The sequence below is a fragment of the Pseudophryne corroboree genome, chromosome 6 (assembly GCF_028390025.1).
Source record: "Pseudophryne corroboree isolate aPseCor3 chromosome 6, aPseCor3.hap2, whole genome shotgun sequence".
Taxonomy (NCBI): domain Eukaryota; kingdom Metazoa; phylum Chordata; class Amphibia; order Anura; family Myobatrachidae; genus Pseudophryne; species Pseudophryne corroboree.
In genome coordinates this window covers 523,201,149-523,225,779 of record NC_086449.1, presented here as the reverse complement: position 1 = coordinate 523,225,779, position 24,631 = coordinate 523,201,149, and the positions used below count along the sequence as shown (strand labels likewise).

The following is a 24,631-nucleotide window of genomic DNA, read 5'->3' as shown; positions in this document are numbered from 1 at the left end:
GGGGATACTAATAAAATAAAATCCCTAATTATCCTTTAAAATGAAATTTAGGTGCAAACTTTTATTGCTAAATAAGGGCACAAGGCCTAAATGTATTAGGGAAAGATGTACTAAGCCTTGAAAAGTGATAAAGTGAAGAGTGATAACATTGTACCAGCCAACCAGCTCCTAACTGTAATTTTTCAAACACAGCCTGTGACATGGCAGTTAGGAAGCTGATTGGCTGGTACTTTATCACTCTTTTTCCATCTTCACTTTATCTCTTATTAAAGCTTAATACATTTACATAGTAACATAGTTGGTGAGGTTGAAAAAAGACCAGTAGTCCATAGAGTTCAACCTGAATTATTTTATATTCCCTATTATATTCTGGTTAAAGGCTATATCCTCGTATATCTTTTTATGTTAGAAATTTATCTAACCCATTTTTAAACGCATTGACTGAGTCCGCCATTACAACCTTCTCTGGCAGTGAATTCCATAGTCGTATTGCCCTTACAGTGAAGAATCCTTTCCTGCGCTGGTACAAAATTTCCTCTCCTCAAGCCTTAGCGGGTGTCCATGCGTTTTGTGTAGAGGTCTCTTAATAAACAAATCACCCGATAACTCCGCATATTGCCCCTTTATATACTTGTAAATATTAATCATATTTCCTCTTAGTCGGCTCATTTCTAGTGTAAACATATCTAACCTAGAAAGCCTCTCCTCATAGTCCAGTGTCTCCTACCCCTTAATCAATTTGGTCGCTCGTCTCTGAACCTTTTTAAGTTCTGATATATCTCTTTTATAATGTAGTGCCCAGAACCGTCCACAATACTCAAGATGCGGCCGTACCAATCATTTGTATAGTGGCAGGATTACGTTCTCATCCCTTGTCTCAATTCCACCTTATTTGCCTTTGTTGCTGCACTTTGACATTGTGTACTGCTGCTAAATCGACTATCAATGAGCACCCCCAAATCCTTTTCTAATACAGTTTCCGCTATATTTTCCCCATCAAATTTATAGGTTGTATGTTTATTCTTAGTCCCAAAGTGCATAACTTTACATTTTTCTACATTAAACCTCATGCTCCATTTCGTTGCCCAAAATTAAAGTTTAATTAAATCAGTCCAAAGGGACTTCACAGCCACATCTGACTTGATTACCCTACATATTTTAGTATCGTCTGCAAAAATTGACACTGTGCTTTCTAGTCCTTCTCCTAGATCATTTATGAATATGTTAAACAATAGTGGCCCCAGCACAGAACCCTGTGGTATTTCTCTGATTACTTTAGCCCAGGTGGAAAACATCCCATTAACCACAACTCACTCTTCCCTGTTATCAAGCCAATTACTCACCCATGTACAAATAGCGTCTCCTATACCGAGCTCCCTTCATTTGAAAATCAGCCTCCTGTGAGGCACGGTGTCAAAAGCTTTTGCAAAATCCAGATGGACCACATCTACTGCGTTACTCTGGTCAAGATTGTTGCTTACTTTTTCATAGAAGCTAATCAAATTAGTTTGCATGACCTGTTTTTCTTAAAACCGTGCTGGTTCTTATTAATAGCATGGGAGTTCTCCAAATAATCTTGTATGCTATCCCTTAGTATACTTTCCAAAAGTTTCCCCATTATTGATGTCAGACTAACAGGTCTATAGTTACCAGGATGAATTTTATTACCCTTTTTAAATAATGGGACTACCTCTGCTATACGCCATTCCTTTGGTACCATGCCTGAAGTAAGTGAATTAGTGAAAATCAGATACAATGGCCTTGCTATTTCAGCATTTAGCTCCATCAAAACCCTAGGATGAAGTCCACCTGGACCAGGAGATTTGTTAGTCTTAATTTTTTTAATCGCTCAGACAAATAAGAATTAAGTAATGGGCCTTTATCCTTACTATTATTTTTGTTACTTACTAATCCTACCATCTGGTCCTCTCTAGTAAACACTGATGAAAAATATGTGCTCAATAATTCAACTTTTTCTTTGTTTATCAAGAATCCCAGTTCATTTTTTAATGGCCCTATATTCTCTTTTTTTAGCCTCTTGCCATTTATGTACTTAAATAATATTTTAGGGTTAGTTTTACTCTCTTTAGCGATTTGCTTTTCGTTTTCTATTTTAGCTGCTCTGGTTTTTTTTTTACTCTTTTTGTTCATTCCTTGTAGTACTGGAATGATTCCGCCTTCCCATCTGATTTAAAAGTTTTGAATGCACGCCTCTTTTTATCCATTTCTTCATTTACCTTTTTTGTTTAACCACATTGGTTTGAATTTAATATTCTTATTTTTACTGCCCATGGGGATAAAAACATCCCACGTTTCAGCAGTATTCTTTGCCAAAAACAAGGTTTCCCAATCTATGTCCTTAAGTGTGTGTTTCAGCATGGTAATTTTTTTTTTTTTTTAAGTTTAAAGTCTTAGTTGCACCTTAGCTGCTTTTGAAAGCTATTGTTGAATGTGATCATATTATGAAGTCTCGCCTACTGTGGTATTTGCTATAATCTCTATGTTGTTAGTTAGTACTAGGTCCAGTATAGTCCCTATTCTGGTTGGTTCCTCGACTATTTGCTACAACAAGTTATCTTTTAGCATATTAAAGAATCTTTTTACCTAGCTCTATCACATGATTTGCAAACCTAAGGATCAAATAGGTTTGAGGTTACCTAAAGGAAAAAAAAAAAAAGGGGCAGTACACTATAACCCCCCCCTTGTATGCTGCATCACTATGCCACTCTATGCCACAGCCCCCCTACACACTGCACTACATAACTATACTATACATCCCCTATGCGATACACTACATAACTACACTATACCCCTACATACCTCACACTACATCATTACGCTGCATCCCTCCCATAAGCTGCACTACATATCTACACTTCCTTCCCCATACAACATACTACATCACTACATTCCTCACAATAAATTAAAACATCTCAGTGCCTCTCTTTTATATGAACTCACCAAGGGGTTTATTTACTAAGATGGGAGTTCTATTTAAGATGGGATGTTGCCCATAGCAACCAATCAGATTCTAGGTATTATCTTCTAGAAGGTGCTAGATAAATGAGAAGTAAAATCTGATTGGTTGCTATTGGCAATATCCCATCTTAAATAGAACTCCCATCTTAGTAAATTTACCCCCATGAGTCCACTCACCAACGGAGCACCAGGCTGAGTAGAATTAGCCTAAGGCAGCAGCGTGGAGTAGAAGGGGGATAAGGGCTTGGTACACTGCATGGGAGACAGCAGGGTAGAAGAGAAAAAGAGGGCGGGCTGAGGGGAAGAGGGTGTGGGACCTAGCCCTACTGATGGGAGAGAGCACAGACGGGAGAGTGCAAGGTAGAGGGGAAGAAGGGGGTAGCTGAGGGGAAGATGTGGTCGGCCTAGACCTACAGATGGGACAGAGCAAGGTAGAGGGGAAGAAGGGGGTGGGCTGAGGTGAAGATGGGGGCCTAGTCCTACAGACGGAAGAGAGCACTGAAAAGAGAGAGCAGGGTAGAGGGGAAGAAGGGGGTGGGTCTGGTCCGACAGACGGGTAGGAGCAAGGTAGCAGGGTAGAGAGGGTGGGCTCAGGGTAAGAAGGTGGCGGGCCTGGCCCTACGAACGGGAGGAAACAGCGTAGGAAGAAATAACGGGGTAGTACTGCAATATCTGTCCCAGGCCTCCCCTACTCTGAGCGACTTGCCGTCTCCTTGGTTACAGGCCTGCAGCGTCTGGGCGGAATACTATAAAGAGTCACTTAGACTCATTATTAGTACAATTTATATCGCCGGCTGTGAGCAATCTCACTGCCACGGACCTCAATGCAATACACCGGTTGCACCGGCAGTAGCTCCGCCACTGCTCCCTTGTCAGTGGTGATTGGGAGATGGAATCAGCTGACTGCTGTGAAGGCTGCGGTTGGAGAATCAGAGGACAGCCGATTGCAAGTGTCATGGCGGCGCCCATGTCTGAGGTTTGGAGGGAACTTTGGCATTCAGTTTGAGTATCATAATGCTGAGAGTGCTGTGCAGGGACAGTGTGTGCAGGCTTTACTGCTAGCTGAGAGCAACATGCAGAGAGATCAGTTGGTCCAGGAACACTGCTGAAAACAAGATTCTGCAGATTACTTACAAAAGTGAACTCTCAGGTGGCTAATCAGCAGCCAGGAACACAGAGTGCAACTTGTATGCTGGGAGACAACTCATGTAATGAATTGAGCAACACAGGATGCAGTGAACTGCAGGACTGATGGCAGAGGTAAGTCATAAGACAAGCTACTAGCACAAGAAAAGTGGTCATGTTCATGACAGACAGAAACTGAGTCTGCTGCTTGGTCCTCCTCCAAGGCTGCTGTATGTGGATTCTTAGGCAACAGAAAACAGAGGCCAACGGCGTGTCCATTGTGAATAAACTCTTGGACAACTACAAGAATATGGGTTGTACAATGTCACACAACATTCACTTTTTACATTCCCATCTAGACTTTCCCTGACAACCTGGGTAGTGTAAGTGATAAACAGGGGAAACGTTTTGACCAAGACATTCTGACAATGGAGCATTGCTACCAAGCATGCTGGGACCTTGCAATGATGGGGAACTACTGCTGGCTGGTGCCTTGTTAGAGAGACCAATGAGACACTGTACAAACGAAAAGCGTCAGCATCCTATTTCCCTAATACAAAGTGACTTTACATTTTATCTTTTATTAACAATTACATAATTTGGATTGTTAAGAGTTTTTGAAGTTTGGTTTCTGTGGGTTTTATGCGTTTCTGTAGTTTTATTAGTATTTTATAAATAAATACAATAACAATATTTAAATTCTATAGAGATCAACAGAAATTTTCACCTATCTACTTTCTCAGCTATAGCTGTTACCGCTTTTGTTATTTGTGTATAGGGAAAATCTTATTCTTTCACTGAATTCAGCATCCCTAAATTAGGCAAAAATGCATATCACATGCCAGATGCAGAGAGTCAAAAATTTTTTGCAGAGTAATGTAATTAAAGGGTTTGTGACTAATATTTGTACACAGGGGTTGGGATTGAAATGCTGGCAGGCGGGATGTCGGTGGTCAGAATACCGACCGTGGCATCTTGCTATTGAGAATCCTGACGGGGATGGAAAAGTATACTTTCCTTCCCCTCCAATGGCCCTGTGTTGCACCCTCCCAGCCTAAACCTAACCCTCCCCAGGGGTGCCTAAACCTAACCTCCCTCCCCACAGCCTAAACGTAATCCTCTCTCCCTGCAGCATAACCCTACCCCTCCCTGGGGTGTCTAAACCTAGCCTCCCCCCCACTGCTTACCTGTCCTGCATGCTGGCACTCGCTTGTTCAGGATCCCAGCGGTTGTGATGCTGGCATCGGGGATTGTGACCCTACACTGATGCTGGTGTCAGCATTCCGAGTGGGGTTGGGATTTCAGCATTGCTATTTTGACTGCGGGGATCCCATCTGTCAGGGTCCTGTACGCAGCTGCTAGAATTTGCAAAGTTACCAGTGGGTATCACTTCAAATCCTGGCGACTGCAACATTTCGCACAGTAGCTGCGTACATGCATTTGCAGGTGTGACGGACATTAGCTTCCGTCTCCCAATCTGGGCCACCTCCTTACACTGAATCCTGGCACTTGCTCCAAGCTACATCGCTGGTCCTGATGCTAGATTCCCACTATTCCAGCAGCTGACACCAACAAGGAGATGGGAGCGCACAGCCACGCCCTGTCAATCACTGCCGCTACTCTGATTCAGGCACATGCTCTGGGCTACAACGCTGGTCCCGGCACATGGTGGCTAAGGATCAGACACCATCACTGATCATGGGTGGTGAGATATTCCATTCTGGCATACATGTTTCACATTGACTGTTAATACTTGAAATAACTTGGCTCCTTTTGAGCGTTTACGCTATATTCACAATACCCCGTTTATCTTTTGATCCATTACCGGGGCAATCCACTGGTCATTCTGCTCAGGAGCCGCTACATTGCTGGATTATCAGGGAAAAAAAAATGTTTTTTTTTATTGTCCCATGCTTTACTCAGGTGACTTATATCAATCTACCATTTAATTATGGCCTTTTATGTTTAGCGTTAATGCTCTAATGCATGTTATATGCAGTGTCAATCTGTGGTAAATTACTGTATATACCCCAGGGAGGTTTAAAATTACTGGTTTTCTAAAATAAATACTATTTATGTATATGTATTGTTGTTTGCATTAGTAAGCACCACGGTGAAATTTCTATACATTTCCCATCTACAACAGGTTGGGATGGGTTGGGATTGCGTGACGAATTCTGGTGGGGGGGCGAGTGCAGCAAGCCCCTTGCAGGTTCAGTGGCGACCTGCGGCTACAGGTTCTATTCCCACTCTATGGATGTCGTGGACACCCACGAGTGGGAATAGTCCCTGTTGGTCAGCATGCCGACTGTTGGGATCATGAGCGGGCGGGATACCGCCGGTCGTCGGGATCATGAGCGGTCGGTCAGACCGCCGGTCACATAACTGTATTCCTCTACAACTAATGCAGCTGAGATAAATTTATAGAGAGCGCTGAAAGAAAGCACCACATTATATATATGCTGACTCCGAGTGCCTCCTCTTTTTTGCAATATATATATATATATATATATATATATATATATATATATATATACACACACACACACACACACACACACACACACACACACACACACACACACACACATACATACACACACTGCTCAAAAAAATAAAGGGAACACTTAAACAACACAATGTAACTCCAAGTCAATCACACTTCTGTGAAATCAAACTGTCCACTTAGGAAGCAACACTGATTGACAATCAATTTCACATGCTGTTGTGCAAATGGAATAGACAACAGGTGGAAATTATAGGCAATTAGCAAGACACCCCCAATAAAGGAGTTGTTCTGCAGGTGGTGACCACAGACCACTTCTCAGCTCCTATGCTTTCTGGCTGATGTTTTGGTCACTTTTGAAAGCTGGCGGTGCTTTCACTCTAGTGGTAGCATGAGACAGAGTCTACAACCCACACAAGTGGCTCAGGCAGTGCAGCTCATCCAGGATGGCACATCAATGCGAGCTGTGGCAAGAAGGTTTGCTGTGTCTGTCAGCGTAGTGTCCAGAGCATGGAGGCACTACCAAGAGACAGGCCAGTACATCAGGAGACGTGGAGGAGGCCGTAGGAGGACAACAACCCAGCAGCAGGACTGCTACCTCCGCCTTTGTGCAAGAAGGAACAGGAGGAGCACTGCCAGAGCCCTGCAAAATGACCTCCAGCAAGCCACAAATGTGCATGTGTCTACTCAAACGATCAGAAACAGACTCCATGAGGGCCCGACGTCCACAGGTGGGGGTTGTGCTTACAGCCCAACACCATGCAGGACATTTGGCATTTGCCAGAGAACACCAAGATTGGCAAATTCGCCACTGGCGCACTGTGCTCTTCACAGATGAAAGCAGGTTCTCACTGAGCACATGTGACAGACGTGACAGAGTCTGGAGACGCCAAGGAGAACGTTCTGCTGCCTGCAACATCCTCCAGCATGACCGGTTTGGCAGTGGGTCAGTAATGGTGTGGGGTGGCATTTCTTTGGGGGGCCGCACAGCCCTCCATGTGCTCGCCAGAGGTAGCCTGAGTGCCATTAGGTACCGAGATGAGATCCTCAGACCCCTTGTGAGACCATATGCTGGTGCGGTTGGCCCTGGGTTCCTCCTAATGAAAGACAATGCTAGACCTCATGTGGCTGGAGTGTGTTAGCAGTTCCTGCAAGACGAAGGCATTGATGCTATGGACTGGCCCGCCCGTTCTCCAGACCTGAATCCAATTGAGCACATCTGGGACATCATGTCTCGCTCCATCCACCAACGCCACGTTGCACCACAGACTGTCCAGGAGTTGGCGGATGCTTTAGTCCAGGTCTGGGAGAAGATCCCTCAGGAGACCATCCGCCACCTCATCAGGAACATGCCCAGGCATTGTAGGGAGGTCATACAGGCACGTGGAGGCCACACACACTACTGAGCCTCATTTTGACTTGTTTTAAGGACATTACATCAAAGTTGTATCAGACTGTAGTGTGTTTTTCCACTTTAATTTTGAGTGTGACTCCAAATCCAGACCTCCATGCGTTAATACATTTTATTTCCATTGATAATTTTTGTGTGATTTTGTTGTCAGCACATTCAACTATGTAAAGAACGAAGTATTTAATAAGAATATTTCATTCATTCAGATCTAGGATGTGTTATTTTAGTGTTCCCTTTATTTTTTTGAGCAATATATATATATATATATACACACACACACACACAACAAGCGAGTCCGGCTCTCCCAATAAAGCAAACAAAAGCGCTGGGTGCCTCCACAAAGATTCAAATAAAACCAACAGCAGGTGCGGCACTCCGTGCGACGAGATCAACGGGACACTTACTTCACCTTGAAGTAAGTGTCCCGTTGATCTCGTCGCACGGAGTGCCGCACCTGCTGTTGGATATATATATATATATATATATATATATATATATATATATATATATATATATATATATATATATATATATATATATATATATATATTTAACCCACCCAATGTCAGGCAGCTTGATTTAATCTTAACTGAAATCCGTCAGCCCCTCCACAGCAATCTGCTTTCAAGCCCTGATCCCCCGGTTCTGTGTAATATGTTGGCACTTCATGAATAAAGGATACCATAAGTGAGTAGTTTGTGAATGACATGCTAAGCAGCTATTGAGGGATTTACACTAAATTGCTGTTTTGATATTTGTTTTCTCTAACACTATTACTACTTAATAAATGTTGGTTTTGTACAAGATTAAGACATTTTTTGCAGTGCAAGTGCATATAAACAATGGAAGGGAGGCAAACAAGTTGCCGGCTGCCTGGATCCCGGCGGTCAGGATACAGACGTGGGAATCTGGACACCTGGTGAAATACCGGCGGTCGGTATGCCCGGAATCCCCATGCTACCACTCGAGGGGAAATATAACCCTGTGGCGACCAAAGGTCGCCACTGGGCCCAAAGCGTGACAAGCTCAGCGAGCCCACTGGGATCCCGACAGCCGGGATATCATACTGGAGGATTCACAAAATAACACAACCACAATTCTACACAACTTAAATAAATCCAACATTAACATATAAGGGGAGTTTCAATTAGGCGTTGGGTTTGTCCTGCAGCTATCTGAACGTGCTGTCCAATTCAGTTACAGTAGCTGCAGGAACCCCATGCGCTAACCAGCAGAGGGTGGATTTCTCCTTCACAGCCTCAGGACTCTGCATTCAGTGCGCAGGGATAACTCAGATTACAACACTTTGCACGGAATCCATGGGTTAGCGCAATAAAATAGCTCCAGGTGCAAACCCAGCGCATAATTGAATTCCCCCCATAAACTAAAATAGCAAAGGGAAAGAAATCTGTGCGTGTGAACTATGGTACACAGGGCTCCAGTGCTACCTCTATTTGACATGCCCTGAGATTAACACGGGCAGTGAAAGCATGGGGCGAAATGAAGGGGTGAGTTGCAGTAAGGTCGGGAGGCAGTCAAAATGTTTTGCAGGTGAGGTAAATGAAGGAAATTTGGAGGAGAGACCTATCCTACCAGCGAATGCCAGGTCCAATATACTAGTAAGTAATATTTATGTATTACATATTGTACGGCAATGGTGTGCGTTGAGCAGGGCCAGATTAACAATGGGGCGAATGGAGATACAGCTCCAGGCCTCCACATAAAAAAAGGCCCTTCATAATGATAGCATAATGATGACCAGCTGCACAGCTGTCCATACGGTCAGCCATAAATCATAAGCATTAAACTGTATTTCTATTTTCCACACAAAATGATGCAATTTTTATACTTTGACATATTTAGAGAGACATTGGGGCTGATAGTATATGGGGTCTACATGGCACTGGCCACGCCCACACAGCAATGGTCATACCACCTCTGCTGCTCATAATAGGCCCTTGAACATTTTCAGCCCCAGGCCCATGAGGCCCTCAATCTGGCCCTGGCGGTTAGGTCAGTGGCTGGTGAAGCACTGGCTGGTATCAGAATCATATTTACACACACATATACTATGGACCCGAAAGCGGTTCCTTAATTCCACAATTCAATTGGCAGGTGGCCTATAACATACATTTCCCTGCATCTCCACAGGATTTCAAGCTCAGGAATACTCATAATACTCAATTATACACCAGAGGCGTAACTAGGGTTTTCGGAGCCCAGGGCAAGATGGAAAATGCCCCCCCCCCCAAAAAAAAACAAAACAAACACACACAAAAAGAAGCATGTGTGCGCGCCGAAGGCTCGCGTTGCGGAAAAATGGGCGTGGCCACACACCATACGGGGTGTGGCCACGCTCCAGAAGGGGTGTGGCCACTGAAAATGTCCCACGGTGCCAGTTACATTGCCCCACAGTGCCGGATACATGCCCCACAGTGCCAGTTACATTGCCCCACAGTACCGGATACATGCCCCACAGTGCCGGATACATTGCCCCACAGTGCCGGATACGTGCCCCACAGTGCCAGATACATTGCCCCACAGTGCCAGTTACATTGCCCCACAGTGCCAGTTACATTGCCCCACAGTGCCAGATACAATGCCCCACAGTGCCAGATACAATGCCCCACAGTGCCAGATACATGCCCCACAGTACCAGGCCCCACTTGGTGCCAGATACATGCCCCACTGTGCCGCCGGACCCCCACCCGTGCCGCCGGACTCCCCCCCCCGTCACTTACCGGCCGCTTGTTGCTATGTGAGGGGAGGAGAGCGGAGTGCAGCGCCTCTCCTTCCCCTCACCGCTCCAGGTCTCTGGCTAGCGAATCGGCGCCAGACAGCCGCCAATCAGAGCTCGCTGACCGGCAGCCAATCAGGAGCCGGTCCGCAAGCTCTGATTGGCTAACGCCGGAGACCGGACACAGCAGCGCTGCTGGCAGCGGCGGTGAGGGGAGGGAGAGATGCTGCGCTCTCCTCCCCTTACATTTAGGGTTGACGGGGGCGAGTGGGGCATGATGCCCTGGACGCCGGCGGCGCCCCCCTCTCCTGGGCCTGCCAAGGCGCCCAGGGCACGTGCCCCACTCGCCCTACCCTAGATACGCCTCTGTAATACACATAATGGGCTGGCCCTCTAAAGAGCACACAGGAAAAGGAATGGCTTTTTTTCTGTGTTGTCTCCCATAGTCTCTCTCTTGCTCCCTCTCCAATTAATGACCAGCCCTGGAATATTTAAGCTGGTCAAGGTTCAAGTAAAAACAAAACAAAACCAGTAAACAAAATGTGTAGTGTCCCCCATATTTAATGAACCAGCACTGGGCCCTAGGAGCCAGCCCTGGATCTAACAATATGGGAAAGGGGAGCAGGGGTCCCCTGTATTTTTAGAACAAGCACCAGGCTCCACAGCCAAGGGACACTTGACGGTGTCCCGTGGCCAATGCATTCATCCTCCTAACTAGTCAGCTCAGGTTGGGGATTCCTAGGGAAGTGGGGACACCTGGGTACCACAGGCCTTCGCTGAAGCCTGGGGCTATCCCCCCATACCCCATGGCGGTGGGTGCGGGTTGATAGTTTGTGCAAGTGTATAAAGTAATATTGTCCATTACAGTGGGACTACAAGTCCCAGCAAGCCTGCCACACATGCTGGTACTTGGAGAACCACAAGTACCAGCATGCAGGGCTCTAAAGGCCCGCTGGTACTTATAGCCCCATGTAATAAAACACACTGGTTTATTTCTCTGCAGATTTGCCTTTGCGGCCTATGGGGGTCATTCCGAGTTGTTCGCTCGTTGCCGATTTTCGCAATGGAGCGATTAGGGCGAAAATGCGCATGCGCATGGTACGCAGTGCGCATGCGCTAAGTATTTTAGCACAAAACTTAGTAGATTTACTCACGCCCGAACGAAGAATTTTCATCGTTGAAGTGATCGGAGTGTGATTGACAGGAAGTGGGTGTTTCTGGGCGGAAACTGACCGTTTTCTGTGAGTGTGCGGAAAAACGTAGGCGTGCCAGGATAAAACACGGGAGTGATTGGAGAAACGGGGGGAGTGGCTGACCGAACGCAGGGCATGTTTGTGACGTCAAACCAGGAACAAAACGGGCTGAGCTGATCGCAATGTCGGAGTAAGTCTCGAGCTACTCAGAAACTGCTAAGAAATTTCTATTCGCAATTCTGCTAATCTTTCGTTCGCAATTCTGCTAAGCTAAGATACACTCCCAGAGGGCAGCGGCCTAGCGTGTGCAATGCTGCTAAAATCTGCTAGCGAGTGAACAACTCGGAATGACCCCCTATGTTTCTGTGTTTTATCCCATATACATGTTACACCACACAGTAGTAGTATCACCCCACATACACATTATGCCACACCGTAGTAGTACCCCATGTACACGTTACGCCACATATAAGCCGTGCCTATTATACACATTTGGCCAAACAGTATTAGTGTCTATTATACACATTAAGCCATCTCGTAGTAGTGCCCATTATACACATTATACTACACCACAGTAGTACCCATTATACACATGCCACACCATAGTAGTACCCTATGTACACATTACGCCTCCCAGTATTAGTACCCCATATACACGTTATGCCACAGAGTAGTAGTGCCCATTATGCCACACAGTACAAGTACAGTCCTCCTCAATATGGCGCCCAGTTTAGCATGCTTGTCACGCTGGCCATCATCCCCACTCTGGCATCAACCCTGCCAACTATGCAGATTCTGTTTGGGATTTTGAAACCTATGATGGCCTCCCAACACCCTGCCCACCCACTACCTCTGGTTGCATCCTGAATCCCCACCCCAAAATGCTCCTATTGGCCAGGCGGTGGCTACCTCCCGCCTGCTTATAAAATCACTACTCTGGCCCATACTCGCGTACCCAGAGCTGGTTCTAGGGTGCTCGGTGCCCCCCTGCAAACTATACATTTGCGCCCTCTTACAAATGGGAGAGTCAGTGGGTGACAGGCAGTGTGTGACACTTGGGAGACGCAATGGGTGAAACTGGGGAGAGCCAGTGGTAAAACTGGGGAGAGGCAGTAGGCAACAAACAGTGGGTGACACTAGGGAAATGCAGTGGGTGAAAGGCAGTAGGTGAGGATGGAAACAGGCAGTGGGTGACACTGGGGAGTGCAGTACAGTTACTGGGTAGTTAGTGCAGCATAGTACAGTACAGGGCAATAAAATATAGAGTGATTAGGGCTGCATAGTACAGTATAATAGAAAGTGGCTACGGCAGCATAGTACAGTATAATAGAGTACAGTAAACAGGGGATAGGACAGTACAGTATAATACAGAGTGGTAAGAGCAGTACAGTACAGTGTAATATTGCTGTTCTGGGGAGGACTGCAGGCAAGGGAGATTGTGCTGCTGTTTTGGAGGGGCTGTGGGCATGGGAGGCTGTGTTATATGTACCAGTCATTTTTGCACACCCATATATGTTGCCAAATACAAAGCATTTATTGGTATTTGGCAAAGACTTTTACTTTCTTCCTCAGATACCACTAGCATTGATATCAGCACACTGACTAATTGAATGATACTGTTATTTTCTGCCTTGTAATTAACTTTATGTTCATATAGTAGATAGTGTTAAAAAATTAAGTTTCCATATACAGATGTGTCACGCCAGGTACGAGTGAGCCGCCAGGTCCCGTGCAACTCTGCTAGTGTCGAGCGTCTTTTTCAGACAAAAATGCGACATTGTCACAGTGCGATGTAGCCAGCACGCACCAGGAGACTGTGCTGATTCATTTGATATGCGACACTTGTATATTGTGTGTGACTGAGAACGCATATGGAGCACAATGGAACTCGTTTTGGAAAAAAGCTGTGGCTGCTGTAGCACTTCTTATACAGATTCAGAGACTCAGTCATATACAAACAACAAGTATCACATATAAACTTAATTAGTACAGTCTCCTGGTGAGTCTAATACAGATTTATGTCACAAAAGATGTAAAAAAGATGCCCAACGCTAGCAGACTTTCACTGGACCTGGTGCGCCATGAGGGGCTGTTTGGTGCGACTGCAACAATGATGTATGAGGACACATCTGTACCACTTAAAACCCAAAGCACTATCTGATACTATGGGTCTATATGAAGAAGTAACACAGGGACTGGTTCTAAGTTCTACACTATTTGCATTTGTGCTCCGTCTTTGAATGCAGCAGCGATGCGAAAATGTGTTAAAGCCAAAGGAGGCATCTGAGGACAAAAGGCGCCCACAGACGGCATAGCAGATCTGAACACTGCATCCGAAGAAGCAGCATCGGATCACCATTGAGCAGCCATCAGCCATCTGTGTAGTCCTAAATTTAAGTGGTGTACACACGGAGAGATCTCTCTCCGTGTGTATGCCCCATAGCGATAGCGATGTGCGGACTATCGCCGGAACTAGATTGGCCTGCATGCAGGCCAAATCTAGTTAGATCGCTCATTTCGCCACTCGTTTGCAGTCCTTGGCCTTGCCACTCCCGGAAAACTTGGGCAACTCGCCGCCCCCACCCCTCCTCCTGAATTCCTCTGCCTGTCAATCAAGCAGAGGAGTTCACATTATTACAATGCAATCACAGGACCCGTTCTGCACATGCGCAGAATGGGTCCTGCACGTGCGCAGTTTCCTGACCATCGGGAAACTGTGGGTTGGACCGCATAAGCGATCAACCTGAATCATGTCCATAATGCATAGAGATGAGCGGGTCCGGGTTTTACTCGGTTTTAAAAACGGCATCTTATTAGCTATCCAAAACCAGAGACATCCGTGAGCCAATAAGATGCCGTTTTGAGAACCGAGTAAATACGAGTAAAACCGAACTCGCTCATCTCTAAAATGCAATATGTTATGAAGATGCATAAACACAGTGTCATGCAGTGTTTTCTAATGACATTTACTATAAATCCCTCCAATAGTAATACTAATACCAATAATGATATTATGATAAGACATATCTTACTTGTCCATACATCCATTTCAGTCTGTGCCTATAAAAGTGTGAACAGATACTGTTTTTCATTGTGGTCTTGCAGTAATCTGGTAATTTCCTGAAGTCAGGTCTTCAAGTTACTCCACTGTCTTTCTGTGGTAAAACAAATACAAATAGTACAGTTACACTGATTTAACAACAATTTTGTTTAGTAACGTGAACATACCATTAACTTTCCGTGTGGATATGTACACATTTTACTTGTAATAATATTAACTAATAATAATAACAACAATAATCAGTCTTTATTTATGTGGAGATCCTTATATCCTTTCCAATACTGATCTTCCTGGGGCAGGACATGGTGATGATTATATTGTACTGGTATTCTGGACCCATCATTTGCCGGCTTGTGAGCATAGAAAGTGCTATAAAATTAGGATCTGCATGGGTTACTGTAGGCTGACGTTGCAGGACTTTCCTGTCACCATGCACCAGGGCCATCTTAACGGAACAGTAGGCCCTGGGCAAAGCTGCCCAGTGTGCCTATGCATTAAGATGATCCTGGTCATCACTCCCCCTTTCATCTGTCTGTCTCTCTTCACCCACATATCTCTCAGTTGCCCTCTTATTCTCTTCCATTTTTTTTTCTCCCGCCTTTTTTTGCCCTGTCTCTCTTTCCCTCATTTCACTTGCAGGTTTGTCTCTTCTCCCATAGTTCCCCCTCCCCATTTTTTCTCATCTCTTTTTTGTTTCTACCTTCAACCTTTTGTCTCTCTCCTCCTCTTTTCACAGATAATGTCACAACTGAGGGTTTAGGCTGACGGGAGGAAGCCTCAGTTGTAGGGGCTGAGTTGAAATTAAACCTGGGAGGTTTAATCAGACCCCTGGACATGTAAGTGCAGAATGATTACCCGAAGGTGTGACCATGACAACCAGTTTAAAATTCAAAATAAAAGTTTATTAACAGACTCCGTGTGACAACAAGCAGTATTCAAGTTTAGCAAAGACAGTGGCAAATAACACAGTTCCTGGAATACATAACCATAGAAGGTTTCTCAGAGCACTGGTAGGTTTAGAACAGATGTAAAAGTCCTTTGATGGAATCACCTTACCAGGCCTGGTTGTAGTTGTAGAAATAGCCGAGGAACATGCCAGTAGTTGTAGCAGGTGAATCTGTAACTTGAGTATGCTGCTGTATCAGCTGGATGGAACCAGCCAGGTGGTAAGACACGGAGTGGATGCTGAGTGGAATCAGCCAGGTGATGAAATGCAGAGTGGATGCTGAATGGAATCAGCCAGGTGATAAAACACAGAGTGAATGATGTGAGATGCTAGGGAGCGTAGAAACAGAATAGCTGAAAGATGGTTACCGGTGGTAGTGGATACTGCTGGTAAGATAGGATCCGCTGGATCAGCACCGGTGTTTGGTAGAAGCTGGAATCAGTAGAAAGCTGGCTGCTTGGAAGCAGATAGTAGATAGCTGGAAACTGGACAGCCACGGAAGGCTGTAGAGTCAGGCTGCACTGCAAGATGGAAAGCAGGTGCGGGTCTCTTTGTGGATGCTGGAGACAGGAACTGGAACCTGGAGAAACAAGCCACAGGAGAGAGAGACTGGAACAAGGTATGACATTCAAAGCACTGACCTCTATCTGGCCCAGACACAGGATACTTATACCTGCTGCTATGCAGGCATTGGCTGGGCAATTATGCAGATTCCAGAGACGGTGGATTGGAGGAATTGGAGCATGTGATCAAATCCAACATGGCTGCGCCCATGCTGGAACCTGGAGGGAAAACTGGTTTGAAATGAAATGTGCAAACATAATGATAATGGCGGCGCCGGCCGCGGAGGACAGGAGACGCCAGATGACAGTTATATGCTGAGACACTTGGAGGGCAGCAGAGGCCGCGGCAGGCATGATACATGATTCTGAGAACCTGCAGCAATAACACAGTAACGGCAGCGGAGGCAGCGGAGGACGGGAGACGCCATGTTGGATTCAAACATGGCGCCGCTGTGGTAGTGTCTCAGAATGACAGGAGGGATGTGCAGAGTGTTGACACAGATGAGATCCGGATTTGGAACGCTGGGCCAGTCTCAGAAGACACCTAAACGGCAAGTAATGGCGTCCAGATACCCGGATCGTGACAGCACCCCCCCCTTTAGGAGTGGCCCCAGGACACTTCTTAGGCTTTAAAGGAAACTTTGAGTGGAAATTTCTGACCAAGGCAGGAGCATGGACGTCTGAGGCATTGGTCCAAGAGCGTTCTTCAGGACCATAGCCCTTCCAGTCAATGAGATACTGTAACTGACCGTAACGGAAACGTGAGTCCAAAATCTTGGCCACCTCGTACTCGACTCCCCGTTGAGTCTGAACTTTGGGAGCTGGAGGAAGTGCGGAATGAAACCGATTCAGGATCAGCGGTTTCAACAAGGAAACATGAAATGTCCTGGGTATTTTCAAGAAGGGTGGTAACTGTAATCTGTAGGCAACAGGATTGATGACTTGTTCAATCTTGAAGGGACCGATGTAGCGAGGTGCAAATTTCATGCTGGGAACTCTCAACTTCAAATTCTTCGTGGACAACCACACACGATCACCCACCTTGAGAGCAGGAACCGCTCTACGCTTCCTATCGGCAAACTTCTTATACCTGGATGAGGCTTTAAGCAGGGCTGCACGGACGTTCTTCCAGTTATTTGAAAACTGACGCAAGGTGACATCCACTGCTGGAACAGAAGTTGCGGGAAGCGGATGAAATTCTGGGACTTTAGGGTGGAATCCATAATTAATGGAGAATGGTGTCGAAGAAGATGAGGAATGGTATTGATTGTTGTGGCTGAACTCGGCCCAAGGAAGGAGTTGAACCCAGTCATCTTGAGAGGAAGACACATATATACGGAGGAAGGCCTCCAAGTCCTGATTCACCCTCTCGGTTTGACCATTGGTCCGAGGATGGTAAGCTGTGGAAAACTTTAACTTGACTTGGAGGACTTGACACAAACTTCGCCAAAATTTGGCTACAAATTGTACTCCACGATCCGAGATAATCTCTTCAGGAAGACCGTGAAGTCGGAAGATCTCTTGTATAAACACTTGAGCCAACTTGGAAGCTGACGGAAGACTGGTGAGAGGGATAAAATGTGCCATCTTGGTGAACCGGTCAACTACCACCCAGATGGTATTAAACTTGTTGCAGATAGGTAGAATGGTAACAAAGTCCATCGACAAATGGGTCCATGGTTGACGGGGAACAGATAATGGAACCAGTTGCCCCGCAGGCGACTGGCGGGAGACTTTGTGTTGGGCACACTTTGGGCAGGAGGCAATAAATTCCATAACGTCCTTCTTCAGAGTTGGCCACCAGTAGGACCTAGAGATAAACTCTAGGGTTTTCTGAATGCCTGTATGTCCAGCAAAGCGGGAAGCGTGGGCCCAATGCATGAGCTTCTTCCTTAGAACTGGCTTAACAAAACTTTTCCCTGGCGGGGGCGTAGAGTCCATCCCTACCGTGGAGAATGCCAACGGATTAATAATAGGATGCTTGTCTGCAGACTCGGACTCATTTTCTTGCTCCCATGAGCGGGAAAGGGCATCGGCCTTACGATTCTGAGAACCCGGACAGAACTGGAGTTTAAAGTCAAACCTAGAGAAGAAAAGTGCCCATCTGGCCTGACGAGGGTTCAGACATTGTGCGCCTTTGAGATATAAAAGATTTTTGTGGTCGGTAAGTATGGTGATTGAATGAGAAGCTCCCTCCAACAGGTATCTCCACTCCTCCAGAGCGAGCTTGATGGCTAGCAACTCCTGATCGCCAATGGCATAGTTGCGCTCAGCTGGGGAGAACTTCCGGGAGAAGAAACTGCAAGGATGTAGATGTCCATCTTTGGCCCTCTGGGATAACACCGCTCCTACTCCAACGGAGGAGGCATCTACCTCTAAGATAAAAGGAGAGTCGGTGTCGGGCTGTTTCAGAACTGGTGCAGAGATGAACCGTTCCTTCAGAAGGTGAAAGGCCTGCGTAGCTTCTTCGGACCACTTGGATGGATTAGCACCTTTCTTGGTTAATGCAGTGATAGGCGCCACAATGGTGGAAAAGTCTCGTATAAACTTTCTATAATAATTGGCGAACCCTAAGAACCTCTGGACCCCTTTGAGGGTTAAGGGTATAGGCCAATTCTGGATTGCTTGGAGTTTCTCAGGATCCATCTCTAGTCCGGAACCGGACACAATGTAACCTAGAAACGGAATGGTTTTAACATACACTTCTCCAATTTACAATAGAGGTGGTTGACACGGAGACGGGAAAGAACCTCCTTTACCCAGAAACGATGATCTTCTAGATTATTAGCAAAGATGAGGATGTCATCTAGATAAACCACGACATGGCGGTATAAGATGTCCCTGAAGATCTCATTCACGAAGTGCTGGAAGACTGCTGGAGCGTTGCTCAATCCGAAGGGCATGACGAGGTACTCATAATGTCCGTCACGGGTGTTAAAGGCGGTCTTCCACTCGTCACCCTCACGGATCCGGATGAGATTGTAGGCACCCCTCAAGTCCAGCTTTGTAAAAATGGTTGCACCACTAACTCTATCGAAGAGTTCTGTAATCAGGGGTAAAGGGTATCGGTTCTTAACGGTAATGTCGTTCAGACCTCTGTAGTCGATACACGGACGCAGACCACCGTCTTTCTTCTTAACGAAGAAGCCTGCGCCGGCTGGAGAAGAAGATGGTCGGATGAAACCCTTTGCCAGGTTCTCTTTGATGTACTCTTCCATGGAGTGTGTCTCAGGCAGAGACAACGGATAAGTTCGGCCTCGCGGTGGAACCTTCCCTGGAATGAGGTCGATTGGGCAGTCCCATTCTCTATGAGGAGGAAGGATATCAGCAGAGGCTTTACTGAACACGTCCGTGTAGTCTTGATATGAAGGAGGTGGAACATCAGATGACCTGGGGAAGGAAGAACAAACAGGAAGAACTTTGGCTAAACAAGTCTCAGCACAGGAGGGACCCCATGCCAGTATTTGCGTAGTCGTCCAGTCAATCGATGAGTTGTGGAGACGGAGCCATGGAAGGCCTAAAACCACTGGATGTGTGGCTCTTGGAATCACTAGAAAAGAAATATACTCAGAATGAAGAACTCCCACTCTCAGACGAACTGGAAGAGTCCTTAAGGAAATGACTGCGTCAAAAATCTTGCTGCCATCCACGGCAGTCAAAGAGATGGACGAGGACAGTCTCTCGGTGGGTAGGGACCACCGTTTAACATAAGCTTCGGTTATGAAATTCCCAGCTGCTCCGGAATCAAGGAGGGCAATGACGTTCCTGTAACGTTGAGCAATTTGGAGCGACACTGGGAGGTTACAATCATGAGGAGATGGAGAGGAGATCATTACTCCTAGCCGGCCCTCTCCTTGGCGAGCTAGGATCTGGAGTCCCGAACGTTTGGGACAGGCGTTGATAGTGTGCGACGGAGCTGCACAGTAGAGACATAGAGACTCGGAGAGGCGTCTTCGGTGCTCAGCGGGAGATAGACGGGAACGACCAATTTGCATAGGCTCATCCTTGGATGGAGATGGTTGACGAGGAGGAGGAGCAGAAGATTTAGGAACGGATGATCTTCCTCGCTCGGTTGCTCTCTCTCTGAACCGTAGATCAACCTTCGTGCATAGTGAAATTAGCTCATCCAACTTAGAAGGCAAGTCTCTGGTAGCTAACTCATCTTTAATGCGTTCTGACAAGCCATGCCAGAATGCAGCATACAGGGCCTCGTCGTTCCAGGCCAGTTCAGATGCCAGGATTTTGAACTGTATAAGATACTGTCCCACAGTACGTGTTCCCTGGCGTAGACGGAGAATCTCAGATGAAGCAGAGGAAACCCGGCCCGGCTCGTCGAAGATGCGCCTGAATGATGCTACAAAGTCAGTATAGGAGGACAGCAGGGGATCAGACTTCTCCCATAACGGTGATGCCCAATCAAGGGCTGAGCCACTGAGGAGAGAAATAATATAAGCAACTTTGGTACGGTCACTGGGGAAGTTGCCAGATTGAAGCTCAAAATGGATTTCGCATTGGTTGAGAAATCCCCTGCAGAACCTTGGAGATCAGTCAGATTTTGCTGGCGTTGGAAGATGAAGACGTGGTATGGAAATGGGCATGGTGGGTGGGGTTACAGCTGGAGTCACTGTGGCGGACGCACCAGACGTGCCAGGTCCACGGAGGGTCGTCTGAATCCCATCCAGCCGAGTAGAGAGATCCTGGAGACAGCGGATGATGTGACCTTGTGCAGCCTCCTGATGTTCGAGTCTGGCTGCCAGTTCTTGCATAGGTCTAGCCGCTTGATCCTGGTCTCCGGCTGGATTCATATGGTCAGTGCTTACTGTCACAACTGAGGGTTTAGGCTGACGGGAGGAAGCCTCAGTTGTAGGGGCTGAGTTGAAATTAAACCTGGGAGGTTTAATCAGACCCCTGGACATGTAAGTGCAGAATGATTACCCGAAGGTGTGACCATGACAACCAGTTTAAAATTCAAAATAAAAGTTTATTAACAGACTCCGTGTGACAACAAGCAGTATTCAAGTTTAGCAAAGACAGTGGCAAATAACACAGTTCCTGGAATACATAACCATAGAAGGTTTCTCAGAGCACTGGTAGGTTTAGAACAGATGTAAAAGTCCTTTGATGGAATCACCTTACCAGGCCTGGTTGTAGTTGTAGAAATAGCCGAGGAACATGCCAGTAGTTGTAGCAGGTGAATCTGTAACTTGAGTATGCTGCTGTATCAGCTGGATGGAACCAGCCAGGTGGTAAGACACGGAGTGGATGCTGAGTGGAATCAGCCAGGTGATGAAATGCAGAGTGGATGCTGAATGGAATCAGCCAGGTGATAAAACACAGAGTGAATGATGTGAGATGCTAGGGAGCGTAGAAACAGAATAGCTGAAAGATGGTTACCGGTGGTAGTGGATACTGCTGGTAAGATAGGATCCGCTGGATCAGCACCGGTGTTTGGTAGAAGCTGGAATCAGTAGAAAGCTGGCTGCTTGGAAGCAGATAGTAGATAGCTGGAAACTGGACAGCCACGGAAGGCTGTAGAGTCAGGCTGCACTGCAAGATGGAAAGCAGGTGCGGGTCTCTTTGTGGATGCTGGAGACAGGAACTGGAACCTGGAGAAACAAGCCACAGGAGAGAGAGACTGGAACAAGGTATGACATTCAAAGCACTGACCTCTATCTGGCCCAGACACAGGATACTTATACCTGCTGCTATGCAGGCATTGGCTGGGCAATTATGCAGATTCCAGAGACGGTGGATTGGAGGAATTGGAGCATGTGATCAAATCCAACATGGCTGCACCCATGCTGGAACCTGGAGGGAAAACTGGTTTGAAATGAAATGTGCAAACATAATGATAATGGCGGCGCCGGCCGCGGAGGACAGGAGACGCCAGATGACAGTTATATGCTGAGACACTTGGAGGGCAGCAGAGGCCGCGGCAGGCATGATACATGATTCTGAGAACCTGCAGCAATAACACAGTAACGGCGGCGGAGGCCGCGGAGGACGGGAGACGCCATGTTGGATTCAAACATGGCGCCGCTGTGGTAGTGTCTCAGAATGACAGGAGGGATGTGCAGAGTGTTGACACAGATGAGATCCGGATTTGGAACGCTGGGCCAGTCTCAGAAGACACCTAAACGGCAAGTAATGGCGTCCAGATACCCGGATCGTGACAGATAACACGCATCCACCTCCCACCTGTCACTATTCCTAATACACCCTGGTTGGTTCCTGACATAAGCTATCGCTTTGCTGAGTTCTAGCAGTGCTTTTGATGGCTTCTGGTAGCAAATGTGGTAGAGGCATGGCAGAAGTGAGCTGCCCTGACATATTGAGGTGTGATGCAATTGTGTGTCACCAGTAACACATGTGCAAGTGTGCGAGCAATGACCTAATTTTTTGGAATACTAGTGACTGGGAGAAGGCTAAGGCAGCTCCAGAGGCTGGTGGTCAGTGAGAGCCACAGAGAGAGGTGGTGTGCATACATTTGACTCTGACTGTTGACATTCAGTGGCTGGAGAGGGGTCAGGGATGCAGAACCGCACTGAATATCAGCCCTAGAGATCATTAAGTTATGGAGGGCCAACAGATTCCAAATGGACAAACCACCAGCGGATTCATGGAATTTGCTAGCAGATTGCCATAAAAAGCCCTCTCCCCATACAGTAATAGTAAATAGAAATAAACAGTGCTACCAGGTATTAGGTATTTAATACACAATTGCCCTTTAGAACAATGATATATAAAAAAGCACAAGTAAAAACAATAAATGATATTTCAAATTAATCACATACATATATAGAATATAATAATCGAATGTAAGAGACTAGTCAGACCCAAATAGTTAGGAGGCAAAGGTCTTAAATATATAAACTGATAAACAATTAGTTTAGTAGTGAAACCCTTTCCCCAAAAGCATAAGATGTTTGTAAGCTTAAGGTGTAAGGTATAATGATTTTAGAAATAGTCATTTTAAATCGGTGCTTATATTTTAGTAGGTTGTCAAGTTGACTAGAACCATGCAAGTAGCACCCATTCTTATTGCTAGGCCATTCCTCTTAGCTGATGGTCAAATCCAATAAAACAGCTACCAAGAGCTCATGAATTTAATTGTCAGATATTAGGAAGCTTAGATGTTAATAGGAGCATAAAATTCACAAAATGCTCTACTAAGCAACATAAAATCAATGGCAAAATAAGATGTAAGATGGTACAATTATGTATACACAGCCTCTCAGTTGTTAGTGGCATCCAATTATACGGCTACCAAGAGGATGAAATTCTTAGGTATGTATACCTTCCATAATAAATCCAGAGTAATTGAAAATACAATTGGGGTGAATCTGTGACCACATAGGTCGAGGTACTATGAAGAGTCAAAAGGCTAGGGCAAGGAAAATATAGTGTCACGTGAAAAATAAAGTGCACTGTACAAAGTGCCAAGGTGTAAGCCATCACCAGAGTAATCTTATTTCCGTCACTCCCAGCTCAGGCACCTTTAAGTCCGACAGCATACATACATTTTTAATAGGTCGCTGGGGAAGTGCTTCACTGTGGGGTAGATGTATTAACCGGGAGAAGGCGTAAGGAAGTGATAAACCAGTGATAATGCAGTGTTAAGTGCAAGGTGATAATGCACCAGCCAATCGGCTCCTAACTGTTAATTTACATATGGTAGCTGATTGGCTGGTGTGTTTATCACCGTGCACATATCACTGGTTTATCATTTCCTTATGCCTTCTCCAGTTTAATACATCTGCCCCTGTATCACTGTAGCGACACTGTTATGTTAGAAGACTGTTATATTAGCACAATTTTAAGAATTATTTTGCCCCTAAGCTGTGTGTGTGGGCTAAGTAATACCTACTGCAGAGGCGTCAATAAGGAGAAGTCATTTCTATTTTTCATCTATGTGGAGAAGTTCTCTTATTTTATATGTGTTGTTACTGTGATCAATAAATTGTTATATTTTTTTAAGCTGTCGTCAGATCACATATGTTTATAAGTTATATTTTATAAGTTTTGAGCTCTCTTAGGCATAGCAAGAAATTGTACACACTATCCCTACTAATGCCTGTATTTTGGTTTCCAGATAAACCCACATACAGGT

The 24,631-nt window shown here is 45.9% G+C and overlaps 1 long non-coding RNA gene across 1 annotated transcript in view; it reads right to left on the bottom strand.

The window, feature by feature from the left end:
* Positions 1-24,631, bottom strand: part of LOC134935409 (uncharacterized) — a 98,008-nt gene that overhangs the window by 64,709 nt on the left and 8,668 nt on the right. Inside the window, exon 3 of the long non-coding RNA XR_010180118.1 lies at positions 14,984-15,106. This is a non-coding gene — a long non-coding RNA (uncharacterized LOC134935409). The remainder of the gene's footprint in view (positions 1-14,983; positions 15,107-24,631) is intronic.